This window comes from Panthera leo, chromosome D4, assembly GCF_018350215.1.
Source record: "Panthera leo isolate Ple1 chromosome D4, P.leo_Ple1_pat1.1, whole genome shotgun sequence".
Classification (NCBI taxonomy): Eukaryota; Metazoa; Chordata; class Mammalia; order Carnivora; family Felidae; genus Panthera; species Panthera leo.
Genome location: NC_056691.1, coordinates 6,690,247 through 6,711,574, shown reverse-complemented (window position 1 = coordinate 6,711,574; position 21,328 = coordinate 6,690,247). Strand labels below are relative to the sequence as shown.

At 42.3% G+C, this 21,328-nt stretch overlaps 1 protein-coding gene across 5 annotated transcripts in view; it reads left to right on the top strand.

Annotated features, from left to right (window-relative positions):
- Nucleotides 1–5,817: 5,817 nt before the first annotated feature.
- JAK2 (Janus kinase 2) overlaps nucleotides 5,818–21,328 on the top strand; it is a 117,448-nt gene continuing 101,937 nt past the window's right edge. For 3 of the 5 annotated variants that reach the window (XM_042913701.1, XM_042913696.1, XM_042913702.1), the window contains exon 1: nucleotides 5,818–5,895. The gene's annotated coding sequence lies outside the window, so the exon portion shown is untranslated. Of the gene's footprint in view, nucleotides 5,896–5,919; nucleotides 5,941–9,309; nucleotides 9,345–21,328 lie in introns of those variants that run through there. The other 2 variants (XM_042913699.1, XM_042913697.1) reach the window with 2 other exon arrangements.

Here is a 21,328-nt window from a genome sequence, read left to right as displayed (position 1 = left end):
GAGTAAATTGGATTTTTAAAGGACATACGTCTTCTCTGTCATAATTTGAGAGGTTTTTTTTTTTTTTTTCTTTTCTTTTCTCATCAGCATGCTATATATCTATCTTCCCTCAGGTTATTTCATTGCAAGTAGTCTGATGGAAGTAAATCTAGCTTAAGTAAAAAGGACAAATTTGTCATAAGGAAATATTTTCAAGATACCAAATACAGGAAGTTTCTTTGGGCCTTATAAGGAAGAGGAAACTGAAACATTATGAGGACTCATTCTTGGTATGTTCTCTTTTTCTCTTTCCTCTCTTACATCTGCATTACTCTTTTTTCCCCACAGCAAACTAACTTTCTGTGCAGCTCCACATACAGGGAGAAAGATAGTAACACCGCAATAGCAGATTTAATGTTAGAGCATGAGTGGCTTCAAGTGAACAGAAAAGTCTGAGCAACTGTCTTTGAATCCCTGTTTGGGCTTCCCCAAGAGGGGGACCCTGATTGGCTCAGCTTGATTCATGTGACAACTCATGGTGCAATTAAGAAGCCTGGTGGGGTGGGGGAGGGTCATGAAGAATAACACCGGCTAGAGGTTGGCTGGCTGCTCTGGGTGAAGTAGGGCCATTCCTAGAGAAAGAGGGCAGAATCCATAATCTTTATAAATAAGAACTTTATAAATAAGTCTGTAATCTTTATAAATAAACTAACAATTATGACAGGGGGATTTCTGTTTTTTAAGAGTGAATCATGGTATGAATCCTTTTATAAAGTTTTTAGTGGATTTGTAACTATACCTCTATTTTGAATACAAAATTTTTGCAAAGTAGAACATAATTATAACAGACATTTTGCATATGTCACCAAATAATTATTCTCACTCAAAGGAGGCTATTAATTCCTGGTTTACAGAGGGGAACACTTTTGGTTTTCATGCATCAAAATTAAATTTATCTGGTTATCTCAAGGAGGGACCTGTGTGCCAGGAACACCTTTATCTTTGGGACTATAAGGAAGGATGAGAGGTCTGATGTAGCAGCAGGGATCTGCTGAAGTGCAGAGGAGGTATTGGACTGTTCCATATCTTTCCATATCCTTCCATATCTAACCAAACTTTGAAATGAATGATTCTAAAATATCTGGATGATTCAAAGTAAAAAACAAAACAACAAAAGAAAACAAAAAAAACATTGCTTGCTTTTCTGTCTACCCGATTCACACTCCTGCCTTTGCTTTTTGGTTTATATTACTAGACCTGGAATAAATCAGCCTCTCTCCATAGCTATTTCCCTTGCCTTCAGAAAAGTATATCTTCCCTGTCTTGGAAATAAACAAAGTAACTCTCTGTCTATCCCCAACCCTTTGCTTGAATCTGTTTCCCTTTCCAAGGACTTTCCTGGTTTTTTTTTTTTTTTTTTTGGTTTTTTTGCTGTCACATTTTTTTTTTTTTTTTGCTCATTTTAAGATTAATGTTTTCATTATTTCATCATTTAATGGCATAGTTGTTTGTTTTTTATTTTTTTAATGTTTATTCATTTTTGAGAGATAGATACAGAGTGGGAGCAGGCAAGGGGTAGAGAGAGAGGGAGACACAGAATCAGAAGAAGGTTCCAGGCTATACACTATTAGCACAGAGCCTGACACAAGGCTTGAACTTCCAAACCGTGAGATCATGACGTGAGCTGAAGTGCATGCTTAACTGACTGAGCCACCCAGGCTCCCGTTTGTTTGTTTTATTTACAAATGCAAGCCTTTGCATTTATCTCTGTTACAACTCAGCCCTTATCATTCCAGCCCACACAGTTCTGTGTAATGTGACACATCGTGACAAATGCTTCGGGATTACTAATAAAATCCAACATATTTCTTATACCTCCCAGCTTGGTGAGATCTGTAAATTGTCCTTATCACAACTATAATACACATTTAATAACTGTGCAAAGGGTTTAAAAATACTTTTTCATCTAATCTTCAAAATGACTTTTCAAGGAAGGTATTATTATCCCCATTATACTGATGAAGAAATGGAAGCTTAGAAAATCTAAACGACTTCCTTGGTCAAAGCTGTGACTGAAACCTGGGTCTGCCAGACTCTCAAGCTTAAGTTCTTAAACCCTTGGCTGTGTATTTGCAACCTTGGCGTTGCATCAAACCACCTAAGAACTTTAAAAAGTGATAGCAGCCAAAGCCCCATCCCACAAAACTGTCACAGTCTTGTTGCAGGGGTGGGTTTGGGGAGTGGTAGTCAAGGACCACGGCTGCCATTTTCTGCTCCAGCCCAACGGCAGGATCTTGCTGTGTGCCATACGCTTTGCCCCAGAGGTAACAATTAGCTGCTAGTTTTTACTTTTAGATACGGCCATATCATCAGTTTTGAATCTAAATGTGTAATTCTCCAACCCATGTTTCTTATTTCTCCATATTGTGTGAAAGAATGTCACAAAAGCCTTGGTCCAGTTTGTTCTCATGGAATTCTTTTTTATCCTTATCAAAAATAGGAGAATCTTGGATCGCCTGGGTGGTGTAGTCGGTTAAGTGACTGACTCTTGATTTCGGCTCAAGTCATGACCTCATTCATGGCTCATGGGTTTCAGCCCCATGTCTGGTTCTGCACTGTGCTTGGGATTCTCTGTTTCCCTCGCTCTTTCTCCCACTTGTGCTCTCTCTAAAATAAATAAAAACTTAAAAAAAAAATAGAGGAATCTTTCTGAAATATTTGCTCTGGGAGCAAATTTCTAGCTATGCCACTACGAGGGATCACACAAAGAGCTAGACAATTCTCTACAGTGTGAAAAGAGCTCAACATTCCAGGGCAGTATTGACTTCAAACTCATACTACCTTAGTGAGAAGAGAGGCTTGCACTCTCTGAATGATGACACTGGGCAAGTCACTTTCTGGGCAGGTAGGTAGAGATTTCTCAATTCCATAAACTTAAGAATAATGTATTTCCTTTCCAGTCCACCTGTTTTTCATATCCAAATCACTTTTATAAAAAAAAGAGTCCCTTTCCTCACAAGAAACCCTCAATAGCCACTGTTACAAATGACCTCCCCCCTGCAAACAGGCCGTGGACAGTAACAGATACCATGTCTGGTTGAACAAACATGTCATTGTAAAATATAGAAAGATCACTTACTGCATGGAATGCTTCTGCTCTGTTTCAGAGTTCTAAAATGGACATTTTTTTTTTCCTCACAAAAGAGAATGTTTCCATTTCCACAGTTAAGATGATTTTAACTTTAGCTGTGATATTAAAGACAACTTGGCCATTTTGTCTTCTTTGTGTGAGCCTGCGTTCTGGTTTCTACTCCAGTAACAATTTTCTTTTGTAGAAAAAGGGAATTCTCATGATAGTTGCTGCTTGTAATTTCAGCCTTTATATTCGAAGATTTTCGATTTGCCACTGAGTCACAACCAGTTCCAGTTCCTTTTTAGAAATTAAAATTAAGGACTCTCCAGCGTATTTTGCTTGCGTATTTTGCTTACAGAACAGTAACCATAGGAATGCAATTGTCCTGTAAATCCCTCCCTCTTAGGAGAAAAGGAGGGCTGTAGTTCATTATTTACTTTAAAGGAGTCAGTGTGAATTCAAGTCATTTCCTATCCTGCTATCATTTGCTGAAAGACCTTTTGCAATGGGTCTTATGTAAGAAGAAATGGGGGAGTTGCTTTGGTGAGTTGATTAGAGAAATCATTAAATACAAGTTAGACCTGAAGCTCAGCATCATTTGTGAGTGGGGAAACAGGGGCTATAAATGCATCCAGTGTTTCAGATTGAAAGAGGGCTAATATGAGAAAAAGACCGTACACAGTTGGGTTCCAGGCTACTCCTTTGGCCTCATGTCTTACCCACTGCTCCCTCCTTCACTGTCCTCCAGCTACGGTGACCTCTTTTCCAGGTCCTTGAACTTACCAAGCACATTCCTTTCTCAGGGTCTTTGCCCCTGTTAGTCCCTCCGCCTGAAACTCTTTTCCCAGATAGTTGCAGGACTGGTGCATTCTCATTCCCCACATCTCTGCTCAAATGTCACTTACTCTGGGAGGTCTCTCTTGGCCACCCCTCGCTAAAATAGCCTACTGCCTCCTCGCTTTCTATCCCTTTACTTTGTTTTATTTATCTTAGTGGCACTTATACACTGGCACATCATGCGTTTCAAGTATGTTTGTCTCTTTATCAGAATCCACGCTCCGGTAGAGCAAGTAGAACGCGCGTTGTGATTACATAGCATCCTTGGGGGCCTTACGGTCCGGCACCTGGTGGAGGGTATGCGGATATGTGTTGAACGAATGAGTGGGGCTTTGGGGGACGGTGGGCTATGTTTGTCCTCATTCGCCAGTCCGCAGGCCGCTGGGCGCCTCGTCCCACCCTCACCCTATTCTCGTAGAGGTGAGGGACTGCAGTCGGGCGCACCTGCACAGAACTGCGCGTGTGAACGCTGCCCCAACTCTCGGCGCCACTTCCCCTCGGGCCGAGAGGCCCGGCCTGGGGAAGGACAGGTCCGCGGCACGAGGAACGTGGAAGCGAAAGCAGAAGGGGAACGAACGACCGTGCCCGGGAGGATAACGTGTGTGGTGGCCGGCTGCGTGCAGGGGGCGCCTTCCCGGCCGGGCTGACTCATTCCCAGCCGCCTCCACGGCGGGCGGCCGCCACACACACGCCCATCTGGGGAGGGGCGGGCCCAGCCCCGGCGCCCGGCTCCCGCTGGCTCCGCGGCCCGGCTAGCCAGCTCCAGCTCAATTTCCCCGCCCGTTCGGGCCCGGGGGACGCCCCGGGAATCTCCGCGCGCTCCCGCCGCCTGGCCGAGCAGCCGGGTCGTGCGTGGCCGCCGCCCGCCAGCCCCGCGGCGCGCGCGCCCGGAGAAGTGCGGCCCGGGCGCTCGGCGCACGCGCACACGCGCAGTCCCGGGGCGCGTGCCCGACTCCCGCCCCCGCCCCCGCCCGCGGGACCGTCTCGGTCGGCAGCGATCGCGCCGCCAGACTGCAGGCGGACTCCGACGCAAATAGGGCGTCCGGACCAGTATCGCCTGAGGCGCCGAGAAGCCGGTGTGGCCCGGGAGAGGGTGGAGACGACGCCTGTGACGGGCTTCCCGGCCGCCCGAAGTGGGAGTGGTGTGGGCTGGAAGAAGGAGAGAGGAAGAGGAGCAGAAGGGGGCAGCGGCGGCCGCCTACGGGCTTCCCTGCGCGCTGACAGGCTGGGCCGGCGCCCGGCTCGCTCGGGAGTTGGTGCCGCCGCCTCTGCCGCTCGGCCCCTGGGCCCGGACTCGCGGCGCGCGTCGGGGCGGAGAGCTGCTGCGGCAGCGCGGGGCCAGGCCCGGGGCTCGCCGCCGAGGGATGTGAGTGGGAGCAGACCCCGCGCGGGAGGGCCCGGGAGGGCCCAGCCTGGAGGACCCCGGCACCCCTGCCCACTCCGGGGGCCCCGCGGATCTCGGCCGGCGGCGGGCGCCGGGGCGGAGCGGCCCCGGCGGGCCCCGGGGGCGCGTCCTCGCCGCGGGATCGGTGCAGCTGGTGCGTGCGATTGCTGCGTGGCCTCTGGCTGGGGGGCCGCAGTCGTCTGTCCGCATCCCTCCCACCTCCTGATGCCCGCTGTCCCCCCTGCTAGTGGCCCAGTAAACTTCTCGGCAAGAAAATCTTCCCTCTCGAAGCGGGGGGGGGGGGGGGGGAAGCCTGCAACGGCGTGTTTTCCTGTTGCTGTTTGCATCCATGTGTGCCTCGTAGCCGCCTTCCCCCCTCCCCTTAAACCTCTTTAAAATTTTGTAGACGTCCGCACCGCCTAGGGAAGAGCATCTATTTCCCCAGGATTTCTGCGGTAATAACCGCTGCTTGCTTTTTTTAGGTTTCAGAAGCAGGCGAGGGAACAAGATGTGAACTGTTGCTCTTCGGAAGAAAAAGGTCCCCGCTGCCCTTCCCGCGAAGGTGGGTTTGAGATCCCGGCTGCGGTGCTCCGTGGCGGCGGTGAAGGCGAGTGTGGACTGCGTGCGTAGGAAGGGTGGGAACGTGTGTAGACAGGCAGGGCTCACTGAAAATGGCAGTGCTGGACTTAGAATGTGGGTCGGGGAGGGTAGTTCGGGGGTGTTTAGTGTTGCTCTTGGATCCTTTAAGAAACATTCATTGCTTCTTTTCCTGCGAATTAGAAGAGCAGCGAGGCTTTACGTGGGGGGGGTGGGGAAGCCTTGCGCCTTAACCCTTTCTCCTCCAGCAGCCAGAGCTCGGTAATCTTTCAAGGAGGGACATTTTCAAGTACTCAGAGATACCTACTGGGAGAACACGTTAGCTGTTGTGCTGGGGTTTCTGCTACCACACTGAATGCTTCCTGGATGGTTTTATCTGCCTAAGTTTGGTGCGTCGGTTGAATTCACCCAGTTTGCTTTCCGGTGGTGATTAATGTGTCAGGAGAAACTCCTTTTCTCTGAATGAAAGGCCAGGAGCGGCCGAATATGTCATAGAGGGGAGGGGAAATGTGGAGAAGGAAATTAGAAGTGGGAATAAGAGCGATGACGACTGCGTTTGGTTTCTTAATAGTGTGTGCAAGCGAGTTGTTGGGCTACTGCAAATAGCCTTGTGTGACACCCAGCAGATGTGAAGATGAATAATCAACCTTTGGACTCCCTTTCCCCACCCCCCTCACCTTTTAGCACAAGTATGAAAATCACTAGCTTGCATGTGCGACATGTCTGCAAACTGGATGTGCCCGGCACTTGCCTTAATAGTGGGTGTGTTTACCTGGAGAGGAAAGCCGCAGCCCTTGGTCACTGGATACGCGGGAATGCCTGCGTTGGCTCCAGCTGAATGGCCCACGTTTTAGGGACAGTTACAGAATAGTTTGTTTCCTATACTGGTGTTTCCTCGGGTTCGAGGCAGGTGCCTCAGGTATGGGAAGGAAACGTGGTATCTTGTGTCTCCTTCCCCCGGCTGTTGCTGAAAGGCGGGATGCTTTGGAGGCAGAATAGGAAAAGAGCGCTGGCCCTGGTGTCAGATCTGGGTTTGAATCCTGGTGTTCCTGCCGTTTTATGGTTGTATTATTTAACCTCTCCTTGAGCCCCACTTTTCTTAGAAGGTTGTTGTGACGATTCAGTAAGATCATGCATGCAAAATAGTACATCGCTTGGCTACTATTAAAGGCTCGGCTACTCATGGCTGGGCGGGCAGAGGAGATTCAGAGAAGGACACAAGGACCCTGCGCGAGGTGGTCTGCCAGGGACCAGTGTTTCTTCCTCTTTAGTAGAAGGAGATAAAGGACTTTTAGGTCTGGAACTGGTTAACAGGTCTTAAAGCCTTTTCATGGGAAGGTTAACTCTTCTCCCTTCTTGACACCCCCTGCCCCCACCGTTGTGCCTCCTTCCCGACTGTTGTGCTGCCCTCTTGTGGTTAAGTGTGCTAAGAACTTTCTTCTGCTCCTCCCCCATCACATTCCGCACCCCCCCCCCCCCCCCCCCCCCCCCCCCCCCGGTCTTTTGAGGCCCCTTGCCTTTGCTCCCAGTTTCCCAAACTGTGTGCTGAGGTGCCCCGGAGCACCAGTGAACTCAGCCTTGAGCTATTAGTTTGAGGTAGTTCACAGTGTCAACATTAAATTGACACAGCCCTTTCTACAATGTCCTGTCTTTGCAAAGCAGTTTCTTTAGAGGTTGCTCTCATAAAAAGCAACTACTGTATGAGAATCAGTGTGACAGAGGAAATAAGAGTGTGATGTTGTCCAGTTTGATTCCAAGAAGTTGTAGGAGGCTGAACAAGCATTAAGTTGTAAGGACATTAAATGGTTTGAATCTACCTCCTGAAGTATTTCTCTTGGCCTCGGGGGTGCTGTGAAAATATTACTAAGAACTCCCTGAATGGACAGTTTGGGAACCTTTGCCTTAGCTTTTGGTTGGCTTTTCTGATACACACAAAAGTCTTTTTAAATGGAAAAACTGCATTTTTAAGTGTTGGTCACAAATTGTTTCCCTTCCCCACCAAAAGTATTGATACAGTTATTGATAAAATTATTGATATCCCGCTGGTACCAGCTGATCATGGCTTAGTATATTTCCTCTCCTATTTAATATCTTTGTAGCTTCTTCCTAGTGTTTTCATTTTAAAACTAATCCTATTGCTTATTTGTCATTCTAGTCACTTCCTGGTTTTTCCAGTCCTGTTCTTGGGCTCGTATTTTTGACTTGTCGTCGTGTTGTCATCGTCTTCTTCTTCTTTTCTTTTTAATGTTTATTTATTTATTTTGAGAGAGAGTGAGCACAAGTGTGGGAGGGGCAGAGAGAGAGGGAGAGATAGAATCCCAAGCAGGCTACCTGCTCTTAGAGTAGAGCCTGATGTGGGACTCGATCTCACAAACCATGAGATCATGACCTGAGCTGAAATCAAGAGTCGGACGTTTAGCCAACTGAACCACCCAGGCGTCCCTTGACTGTCTTTTTTTTTTCTTTTTCAACGTTTATTTATTTTTGGGACAGAGAGAGACAGAGCATGAACGGGGGAGGGGCAGAGAGAGAGGGAGACACAGAATCGGAAACAGGCTCCAGGCTCCGAGCCATCAGCCCAGAGCCTGACGCGGGGCTCGAACTCACGGACCGCGAGATTGTGATCTGGCTGAAGTCGGACGCTTAACCGACTGCGCCACCCAGGCGCCCCTACTGTCTTTTTAAACTCACCATGCCCTAAATGAAAAATCATCATTTTATACCCTTCTGTAATTTCCTTCTCTCCTGGTCATAATAGGCTTTAAATTAGGCATCATCTTTAAACTTTCATCTTTCATTTACCTCTTGTATTAACCTATTTAACATGTCCTGTTCATATGTCTTTTGTCCCTTATATCTCTGCTTACTTCACTTTACCACCTGAATCCCAGGACTTGTTTCTTCAGCCTACAATATTGAAAGTCATAGCAACCTCTCAGAGTCCAGCTTCTCTTTCTTCTGTTTATCCACAATAGAAGTGTCACTAATACTCCTTATTGTGGCATTTCTTTGTCCCCAAATCTTCAGTGGCTTCCCACTTTCTACCTCTTAAATTTAACTTCCTCTTCCTGGCTTTCACTCTACGCTGTCATTACTCCCTGCCCTGTTTATTCAGTCTTTGGTCTAAGGACCCTCAAAAGGCATTCTCTGCTGTAGTGTTTCAAGCCGCTTTCCACATTTTCTAATAATAGTTATGCTATTTCATCTTTTAACTTACATTTATGTTTTCCATCCTTCTTCCACCAAGCCCAATTCTGTATCTGTTTGCATTACTCATTAGGTATGAAATAACTAAGCCGGGTCTCAGTCTCATCTGAAAAAAATGAGAATGACTCTAGTACTTTTTCCATAGGGTTGTAGTGAGAAAGAAGTGAATTAATACATGAGAAGTCCTCAAGACCAGTGCCTAGCACATTAAGTGCACCTTAAGTTTTAGCTTTTATTATTATAATTATTTATCACCACTATTATTATTAGTACTGTTACTATGGCTGTACTCCCAGTTAAAATTCTCCCTCATTTCTGAAACTATTTCTCACTAAATGCAGTTTTTTCCTTTCTATATTTCCACTGTTTTTTAGTCATAGAGGATCTTCTCATAGTTTAATTATATATTATGCTTTGGTTGTTTGATGATTATTTCTCTAGTGTTGACCATATCTTTTCAAGTTGATTGTGTATGCTTTGAGGAACACGCAGAGTGCTGAGCAGATGGGGAGCATTCAATAAATGCTGTGTATTAAAAAGGAACTCTAGTCAGTTACCAAACAAATATTTGTTAATACCTACGATGTAAAAGGTACTTTGCTATGTCCAAAAGAGATGCAGAAAGATATGAAATAGGTTCCTTTCACTGAGAACTTAAAATGTAACTGGGAAATAAGTAATAAAAGTTATAGATATTTGAGACCATTTAGAGTTGAAGCGAGCAAGGAAGGCTTCAGAGAGGAAGCAGAATCAAAACTAGGCAGGATTTGATTTTGTGTAAGAGGAAGGACCTTGTATAGGTGGTAAACAGGCAAAATCTGCATGACATTTTCAGAGAACAGTACGGAAAGTAACTTAAGTGAAATGAAGGTTTGTGTGGCAGGGTAGTAAGAAATGAGGTTGATAATATAGATTGGAAGCAGAATACAGATACCTTTGAGTGCTAGGATGAGAAGAATATACTTTGCCTCATAGGCAGCTGAGAAGCTTTAAAAGTTTCGATGGAGAAAGAGCTTGCTAAAAGTATCTTAGGTGAAACAGACTGGCACAGTGCTAGGTATAGTATGAATTGGAAAGAAAAGTGATAGAGCGAGGAAGATAATCTAGGCCTAGTGTTTGGATTTAGTGAAAATAGGACTGGGGAGATGTCACACAAGACTTCATTATAGACTGGATAAGAAAGGAGGATGTGGTGGGGTTGGGGGGTAGGGAGGAAAACAACTCATCAAAGATGACTTTGAAGTTTTGATCTTCAGTGCCATAAGAAATTCAAGAGTGTTGGAATGTCAGGACGTCTGAGAACATCTGGGCTAGCCTCTGAATTTTGTGCATTAGGAATCTGAGACCCAGAGAGATTTAAACATGTGTCCCAAATTACTCAACTAGTTAGTGATAGAGAAAGAACTAGAATTTTTTAAATGGCCATCCTGACAGAAATAGGTATGAAAATATTAGTAGCTGGTTGAAGAGATACAGACAGCTGGACTTAGATTTTGGAGATGTTGAATTTGAGGTAACAGTGAGATAGTCAAGTGAAATAGATAGCTAGATGACTGGAACTTGGTAGAGAAATTTCAGGCTGGAATTGCAGTGCTCAGAAAGAAGAGCAGTGGACCTGAAATTGAGGCTTGGGAACTGCCCATAACTACAGGACGAAAGGAGAGGAATTAACAAAAGAGACAAAGAAGGAGCAGTCTGTCTGAGAGGAAGGTGGGTGGGTAGGTTAAGAGGGTGGGAATGATTATCATGTTGATCACTGTTGATCACTGCTAAGAAATGAGAATCAGAACTGAAAAAAGGCCTTAGAAGTGTATACTAATGTTTTTTCTAACATGAAATCTAGAAAAGCAGAAAAAGAAAATTACTTATGGTTTTCCCATGCAAACATCGCTACTGTTAATATTTTGCTCTCTCTAGTGTAAGAGATGACCTTTGGATTTGACAGTTGGGTGAATAATGGAGACTTCTACACAAAGCTCTCATCACTGGGACTAAATTTGAGAATTTTAGGCATAATAAAGACTGGGATGTATTTTTGACAGTGTTTGTCATTCATCTGTGTCCTTTTATATCACACTATACATGTACTGCTGTTCCTTGTGGGAATTAGCCCTATACTTATTATTTGAGTGAGTAGACATTGAGTGTTTTTTTTTTTTAATGTCTATTTATTTTTGAGAGAGAGAGACAGAGTGTGAGCTGGAGAGGGACAGAGAGAGAGAGAGGGAAAAAGGGAGAAAGGGAGAGAGGGAGACACAGAATCTGAAGTAGGCTCTAGGCTCTGAGCTCTCAGCATAAGAGCTGGACATGGGGCTTGAACTCGGGAACCACGAGTTCGTGACCTGAACTGAAGTCGGATGCTCAACCAACTGAGTCACCCGGGTGCCCCAACATTCATTGGTTCTTTTTTTTTGAATTAAACATTTTTTTTAATTTAATTTTTTAAAATTTACATCCAAATTAGTTAGCATATAGTGCAACAATGATTTCAGGAGTAGATTCCTTAGTGCCCCTTACCCATTTAGCCCATCCCCCCTCCAACGCCCCCTCCAGTAACCCTCAGTTTGTTCTCCATATTTATGAATCTCTTATGTTTTGTTCCCCTCCCTGTTTTTATATTATTTTTGTTTCCCTTCCCTTATGTTCATCTGTTTTGTCTCTTAAAGCCTCATATGAGTGAAGTCATATGATATTTGTCTTTCTCTGACTAATTTCACTTAGCATAATACCCTCCAGTTCCATCCACGTAGTTGCAAATGGCAAGATTTCATTCTTTTTGAATGCCAAGTAATACTCCATTGTATATATATACCACATCTTCTTTATCCATTCATCCATCAATGGACATTTGGGCTCTTTCCATACTTTGGCTATTATTGATAGTGCTGCTATAAACATGGGGCTGCACGTGTCCCTTCGAAACAGCGTACCTGTATCCCTTGGGTAAATACCTAGTAGTGCAATTGCTGGGTCATAGGGTAGTTCTATTTTTAGTTTTTTGGGGAACCTCCATACTGTTTTCCAGAGTGGCTGCACCAGCTTGCATTCCCATCATTGGTTCTTATTAGACATTCAGTAGCCTGGCAGGTTAGACAAGTGATCTCTGGATGCATTTGTACTGGCAGAATCTAAATCAACTGATAAGGTATTAATTTCTTTCTTTCCTTTTTTTTTTAGTGAGAGAGAGAGAGAGAGAGTGGGGGAGAGGGGTGGAGGGAGAGAGAGAGGGAATCATTGAGCAGACTCAGTGCAGAGCCCGACTTAGGGCTTGATCCCACAATTCTGGGATATGACCTGAGCTGAAATCAAGAGTTGGATGCCCAACTGACTGAGCCACCCAAGCACCCCAAGGCATTACTTTCTAAAAGGAAAGAGAAATCCTTGTAGATAACTTATTGAAGTGAATGTAGCATGGTTAAAAGTATTTAGATTAGGAGAGCTGGAGAGGGCAAAACGAAGCATTATCTGTTTTTAAAGCCTATATGGTATAGCTATCAAAGGTGGACTAGGTTCAGATAGTCCCTGGATGGTTAGTTTTGCTTGAATGCTTATTTTGATTTCCCAAGGACATATTTTGGCCTGCTTTTTTGCTGTCAGTCCTTGGGAACAGTGTATTCATTACTGCTTACTAAATGACTTTAATAAATTCTGATTACGAAATTAATTGTCACTAGGTAATATTTTGTAATATGAAAGGCAGTGTGATGTGAAGAAGTGCGCTGTTTTGGAAATAAGGGCCTCGGGGACTAACTGCTGTCAACCTAGTGTGTGAGTTTGAGCCAGTCACGTGATCATTGAGCCTTAGTTTTTTTTCCTCATTTGGACAATGAGGGAATAAAATAAATCTTAAAAAAAATTTTTTTTAATGTTTGTTTATTTTCGAGAGAGACAGAGTGCGAGTGGGGGAGGGGCAGAGAGAGAGGGACACACAGAATCCAAAGCAGGCTCCAGGCTCTGAGCCATCAGCACAGAGCCTGATGCAGGATTCGAACTCACGAACCGTGAGATCATGACCTGAGCCGAAGTCGGATGCTTAACCAACTGAGCCAGCCACCCAGGCACCCCTATAATAAATCTTTTTTAAAATAACTTTGTTTACTTTAGAAACACCAATAAACATGGTAAACTGTGTACTATGGTTTATAACAAAAATCAGCAATGTCTTGCTCCTCCCCCATATCTGATTCCTGTTTCCCAGTAAACCACTTTCAAATCTCTTAACAGTGTCTTTTGGTATTTATCTCCATATTTCTAAATAACGTAATCTACCATCAGTAACACCTCTTGTCATCCTGTGTCTGTGCCTAAACTCTGCCCTTTTCTCCTTTACAACGAATGAACTCAGGGATGCCTGGGTGGCTCTGTTGGCTAAGTGTCCAACCTCAGCTCAGGTCGTGATCTAACTGTTCGTGGGTTCGAGCCCCGCTTCAGGCTCTGTGCTGACAGCTCGGAGCTTGGAGCCTGCTTGAGATTCTGTGTCTTCCTCTTTCTCTGCCCCTCCCCCACTCGTGCTTGGTCTCTCTCTCTCTCTCTCTCTCAAAAATAAATAAACATTAAAAAAAAATTTACAATGAATGAACTCAGTGTCCCATCTTAAGCTTCTCCTGCTTGGGTACAGAAACCCATCTCCTTTTACCTTCAAGGACTTTACTATTGTATTTCTCCCTCTTTTTCCTGCATTATTAATTTTCCCCTCTACTGGCTCATTTCCAGATGCTATTGCTGTGTGATATAACCACTTCAAAGCGTAGTGATGTAAAGCAGCACTTTATTAGGCTCACAGATCTTACTGGTCAGTAATTCACATAGGGTACACCAAGAATGCCTTGGTTTATTTTATTTTATTTTATTTTATTTTATTTTATTTTATTTTATTTTTAATTTTATTTTTTAAATTTTCATACAAATTAGCATATAGTGCAACAATGATTTCAGCAGTAGATTCCTTAATGCCGCTTACCCATTTAGCCCATACCCCCTCCCACAACTCCTCCAGTAACCCTCTGTTCTCCATGCTTAAGAGTCTCTTATGTTTTGTCCCCCCTCCCTGTTTTTATATTATTTTTGCTTCCCTTCCTTTATGTTCATCTGTTCTGTGTCTTAAAGTCCTCATATGAGTGAAGTCATATGATACTTGTCTTTTCTCTGATTGACTAATTTCGCTTAACATTATACCCTCTAGTTCCATTCATGTAGTTGCAAATGGCAAGATTTCATTCTTTTTGATTGCTGAGTAATACTCCGTTGTATATATATACCACATCTTTATCCATTCATCCATTGGCTCTTTCCATACTTTGGCTATTGTTGATAGTGCTGCTATGAACATGGGGGTGCATGTGTCCTTTCGAAACGGCATACATGTATCCCTTGGGTAAATACCTCGTAGTGCGATTGCTGGGTCATAGGGTAGTTATTTTTTTAGTTTTTTGGGGAACCTCCATACTTTTTGCCAGAGTGGCTGCACCAGCTTGTATTCCCACCAGCAGTGCAAGAGAGATCCTCTTTCTCCACATCCTCGCCAACATCTGTTGTTGCCTGAGTTGTTAATGTAAGAATGCCTTGTTTTTGTTCCACAATGTCTGGAACCTCAGTTGGGAAGACTTGCTGGCCAAGGGTATCTTGAAGGTGGGGGACTAGAATCATCTAGAGGTATCTTCACTTACAAGACTGGTAGTTGATGCTGGCTGTTGAGTGAGATCTCAGCCGGGGCTGTTAACTGGAGCATGTTCATGCGGGCTGGACTTTCTTACAACATGGGAGTCTCCATGTAGTTGGCTTTCTTACATGGTGAGTTGAGATTTAAAAGCGAATGTTTCAGTGAACATAGTGTGGACAGGGAGTAAACTCCACTTGTTAATTGGAGAGTGGCAAGGTCACGTGAAAGAAAACATGCAGGATGAGAGAGATTGTTATGGCTATCTCTGGACAATACTGTTGCCATAGTTTGCCTTTTTTTTGCTGCACTTCACATGCCTCCCACATCCAAAATACGTGAAAAATACACCAACCCCCTTCTCAGAGACCTCTAATTCACATCCCTCCAGGACATCAGCTCAAAATTTAGTATCTCATCTACTAAGTCAGGTCCAGATGCTGTTGAGGTTCCTTGGGAACCTTGGATATGGTTTCTTGACAGTGACTGCTCTTTAACCAAAAGACCTCTGAAGAGACAAGTTGTAGGTTATATGCCTCCACATAATTAACCTACAAGACTGGAAAGGCACGTGTTAATTGCAGTGGCCATTCCTGCTCAAAAAGAGGGACAAAGGAGACACATGGTAGTATATAGCAATTCTGAAACCTGGCTGGGAACACGTTGGCAGTTTCTTGACTAGGGTGCAGTCCTGCTGTCTAGAGGTTGTTCTTTGTGGGCCATGACTGGTTCTTTTGGTCATTGCTTTCACTTCTGAATCATTCAGTTTCACCAAAAGAACTCATCTGTCTTTGCAACTTAGTAACCATCTGAACTTGCTTCCTGCCTGTAGTCCTTCAGGGTCCAAAAGCCACCTTTTATTTTATATAGTTATACTGCCCCTTTCATTCTAAGCTGATGTAGCTCCTTTAAAAAGTTCATGGAGGGGCGCCTGGGTGGCTTAGTTGGTTTGGCGTCTGACTTAGGCTCAGGTCATGATCTCACGGTCCGTGAGTTCGAACCCTGCGTCGGGCTCTGTGCTGACAGCTCAGGAGCCTGGAGCCTGCTTTGGATTCTGTGTCTCCCTCTCTCTCTGCCCCTAACCCACTCGTGCTCTGTCTCTGTCTCTCAAAAATAAATAAACAATAATAAAAAATAAATAAATAAAATAATTTTTTAAAAAAATTTCATGGACTTCCTGTGTATTAGTTCATAATCTACTCCGTCAGACAAAAGCCATACCTACAAATCTTTTTTAAGAGGAGCTTTTTCTTATCTTCAGCTAACTGTGAGGCTGCTGTGGAACAATACCCTTAAATGATCCTTAGAAAATTTTTTGTCTGAAAGGATCAATTTGCTGCTTAGATCTTCCTAAGTTTTTTTTTTTTTAATTTTTTTCAATGTTTATTTATTTTTGAGAGACACAGAGACAGAGCGTGAGTAGGGAAGGGCAGAGAGAGAAGGAGACACAGAATTCAAAGCAGGCTCCAGGCTCTGAGCTGTCAGCACAGAGCCTGACTTGGGGCTCAAACCCATGTACCGTGAGATCATGACCTAAGCCAAAGTCGGACGCCCAACCGACTGAGCCACCCAGGTGCCCCAAATCTTTCTGAGGTTTTAACTGTGGATCTTACAGTCCCACTGTAGATTATCTTTGTCGGGAAGCCCTTTCTTACTTTAAGAATAGTCTGCTGGCTGGGAAGGATGTTCTGAACCCTTCCTTGAAATTGCACTCAAAAAGTGGCTCATTCTTTAGTTTACCTCTCTAATCTCTTAATTATAAAGGCAGCTAGAAGAAGCCAGCTGCTTCTTCAACATTCTACCTAGAATTTCCTTAACTCATTAAGTATATATTACGTTTCCCATGTTACTGTAGGTGCTAGTTTTGCCACACTTTACTATATAACAAGGGTATCCTTTTACTGAGTTTTCAATAGCATTTTCCTTACTTGCCTTTAAACCCTTGTGGACAGCCTTGTTAAGGCTTTTTTGCTTTCATTAAGTCTCCTCAGTGCCCTTTAAATATGTGAATACAACCAGAAGGGTCCTCATCTGTTCTTTGGCTGTACTAGAATTGTTCCCTAACCTGGTGGTTTTATCATAATTACCTAGAGGGCTGATTGAAACATACATTGCTAGGTACCACCCTCAGAGTTTCTGTCTCAGCAGTTCTAAAATGAGACCTAAGAATTTGTATTTTTAACAACTTCCCAGGTGATGCCTATGGTGTTAGTTTGAGGACAAGACTGAGAATCACTGATTGAAAACAGGGTTTGGATGTACCTGGGTGGCTCAGTTGGTTGACTCTTGATTTCAGCTTAGGTCATGATCCCGGGGTCGTGGGATTGAGTCCTGTGTTGGACTCTGTGCTGAGCGTGGAGCCTGCTTAAGATTCTCTCTCTTTCCCTCTGGCCTTCTCCCTGCTTGTGCTCTGCTCTCTCTCAAAAATATAAAATAAAATAAAACAGGGATTGGCACAGGAATCTATGATGCTATGTCTATGATGTTGCTGTTCACTGCTTTTCTTGATGGGCCTAGTACAATCTTGGGAACAGAGTTGCTGTGTGCTGAAGGTTGGACAGTAGCTGTTAGCCTTGCCTATCTTAGGTAGTTATGCTGTGCAGTTTTTTTGTTGGTGTACCATATTTGATGTGTCCCTGATATCTTTGGAGTTTTTCTGAGAAATGGAGCAATATATGCAGCATCAATTTATTAAAATATTCTATTTATTTATTTATTTTTTAATGTTTTATTTATTTTTGAGAGAGCACAAATGGGGGAGGGGCAGAGAGAGAGAGAGAGAGGGAGAGAGAAAGAAAGAAACAGGATCTGAAATGGGCTCTGTGCTGACAGCAGTGGGCCCAATGTGGGGCCTGAACTCACGAACCGTGAGATCATGACCTGAGCCAAAGTTGGATGCTTAATTAACCGACTGAGCCACCCAGGTGCCCCCATTTTTGGTTTTTATGCTATTCTTTCTATTAGTCATTGCTTTTATTATTTTTTTAAAAAAATTATACTTCGATCTCTTCTCTACTCTGAAATTATATCTTGAAACTTTCCCATGCTTTCTTGATCCATCTGGAATTTGTGTTAGTGCAAGGTATAAAATGGGATCCAACTTTTTTCCCTCAGATGATTGTTCTAACACTGGCATCAAATAATCTATCTTTGCTATGGGAAATACTAATATTTTAAATTATGTATATAGTTGAGTCTGTTTCCAGCCTTTGTTTTGTTCCAACAGTGGCCTCTGTGAAACTACTGTGATTTCTAGGTCAGGGAATAGTTCTATCAGTTTCTTTATTTTGAAGTTCTGTACAATGTTTAGCATATGGAAGGTATTCCAGTGTTTGAAAATAAAATGAGGAAGTCAACAGCTTAGGGTTATAAGCAGATCTTTGTGCATATTATTTAATTTGATTATTCTATTCAATTTCTTTCTTTATTCTTATTTTACACTTGGATTTAACCTTGGTTTTCTGTTTTTATTTTACTCTTTTTGGCTTTATTGTGAGGTGTTATTTTTTTGTACTTTATGAATGGGTATTTGTTAACTTTGAGTCTGTTCTTATTAATCTATTTTTGGATTTAAATTGTTAAAAACTAACAATATGCTTTATCTGTATTAAACTTGCATATGCAAATTTGCATATGAACCTGATGCGGGGCTCATTCTCGTGACCATGAGATCATGACCTAAGCCAAAATCAGGAGTCAGATGTTTAACCGACTCAGCCACCCAGGCACCCCTATAGTAAATTTTAATATACGATGGGTAAATTTCTTCTTATTACTTTTCTGACAAATATGTTAAGAGCTTTGATAAATTATAAAAATGACAAATACAACAAAGGAAAAATAGGAAAAAGCCAGACACAATTCATAAAGAAATACACATGGACAACAAATATACCTAGCTATCTTCACCAATAATAAGGAGAATTCAATGAAAAATAAGGACTAACTTCTCTTTTTTTTGCCCGTATACTGTTTCTAGCAGATAGTTTGAATTACAAGCTATGCCAAAAAAAAAAAAAAAATCCCATCCTTAATCGTAAGAACTTTTAAATGCCTATCAAATACATTCACACAGAATTTAATAGGATCTGCATTTTTAGGAGATACACACATCTTATGTAATAAGTCAGATTCTTGTGTTATCCCAGAAGCGTCTTCATTAGTCCTTTTGTACTATTACGTTTAAAAAAATTTTTTTTTAATGTTTATTTATTTTTGAGACAGAGAGAGAGAGAGACAGAGTGTGAGTGGGGGAGGTAGAGAGAGAGAGGGAGACACAGAATCTGAAGCAGGCTCCAGGGTCTGAGCTGTCAGCACAGAGCCCAACATGGGGCTCAAACTCATGGTTTCATAGTAGATGTGCTTACTGTGATAGTGTCTACCATTTCTGATTTTATAACATTTTTAATGTAATGTTTATATTCAAACAAAATGAGCAGCGTAATGGATTAGATGGTGTGAATATGAGATAAAAATACTTAAAAAGCAATCTCTGTTAAAGCTTTTTTCCTAAATTAATTTTCCTATATTTTGAATAATTTTATATCTAGAATTCATTTTTCTTATGCCATGTTACCTGGACATTCCATTTTTGACCAAAGAAGAATGTTCAGTCTCTAAAGAACATACAAAATTAAATCAGTTTACATGTAATTAATGTAATCAAAATTAGTGTTACTGTTTTCAAGCAGAAGTTGAGGGAAGAACAAGTTCTGGACCAATTAGTCAGTAGAGCCTAGACCACATTGTCTCCTTTTCTCCTTTTGTTCTCTTTACTAATAGCATCATTGTATAGCATGGGTGTAGTTGGTGCTGTCAGTGATCCACCTTTATCCCCTGGGAGCTTCAATGTGCTTGAGTTAGTGTTTGCGTCTCCCACCAGCTGACTCTTCTTGAAAATGTAGGAAGCCATACTTCCAATGCTCTGGCAGCCAGGCCAGAAGTGCTGTGAAATTAACACTCCTGTGTGTAGCCCTCAGCCACTTAACTCTTCAGGGGTTGCTATTGTACAAACAAAACACTACAGCTCATCCCTGGGATGGGATAATTCTGAGATATTATGCTTTTTATACTGTTTTCTAGAGCCTTTCTGAGGGATTAGGCTCACTCTGGTAGCTGGTTTGAGAGTGCAGTTTATAGGCTGCCTTCCCTTTCTTATACCACTTCTCTGTTTCTCTGTCGTAGTTTCCTGAATTTCAGATCTAATTTACTTTTGAATCCTGTATGAGGTTTTGCTTCCAGGAATATTTAAACTAAGACATCATGTCTTAGGGGATAGTGTGACTAAACTTCAATGAGAAGTTTCATTTTTCAGCAGTTTTATTTTTCAACATATATGAATTGCCATACTTTTTTCATCCTCGCTGCCTATATTATTGGAAAGGGGAAAAAAGGAAAAGAGAAAAAAAGAAAACAAAGGAAAAGAAAACGAAAAGCTAGGGGCGCCTGGGTGGCTCAGTTTGTTGGGTGACCAACTTCGGCTCAGGTCATGATCTCACAGTTTGTGAGTTTGAGCCCCGCGTCAGGCTCTGTGCTGACATCTTGGAGCCTGGAGCCTGCTTCCGATTCTGTGTCTCCTCCTCTCTCTACCCCTCCCCTGCTCACGCTCTGTGTCTCTCTGTGTCTCAATAATAAATAAATGTTAAAAAAAAGAAAAGAAAAGCTCTACCATTGTCTAATAAAGTGTGAAGAGAAGGGAAAGTGTTAGTCTCTGGATGAGATTAGTTCAGGTGGATTATATAGTTTAATCATTACAACAATCCTCAGAAGTCATGGCCATTATTATTCTTTGTTTTAAGAAATGAGGGAAACTGAGTGCAGAAAGATTAAACTGACTTCAGAGTAACATCACACGGGACAGAATTCAAACCCAGTTCCATTTCAAACTTGCGTCCCAAACCAAAGACTATATTCTTCCTCTTTGTTTTCATTTCAGTATTTAAAAATACTTTTTTAAATATTCTTAACATATAGGAAATTAGGAAAATAAAATTGTCTGTATCTGCCATCCACTTTTAACAATATTTTGTTACTTTTTGCTTTGGATCTTATTTTCTTTAAGAAATAAACATTATAGATACAGTCGAAGCCCATCTACCTATTGCTACTCCTGTCTCTCCCCTGTTTACCTCACTAGAGGTAACTACCCACTAGCCTGAAGTTAGTATCATTTTCATGCCTATTTTAAACTTTTATGTGTGTATATATATATATATATATATATATATATATATACACTAAGTATATATTTAGTATATATAGTAGTACCTGTAAATATATAAATATAATTTATAAATATCTATATCATATAAATATATATTTATAAATGTAATTTATAAAATATATAGTAATAAATAGAAATATATAACTAATTTATAAATATATAAATAAATCACATAATATCTATATATTAAATATAATTTACGAATATATAAATAAAAATATAAAGAATATAGTAGTATTAAACTGTGGGTTTAAATAGATTGCATCACACATAAATATCAATCTACAACTTGCTTTTTAAACCTCACTTATC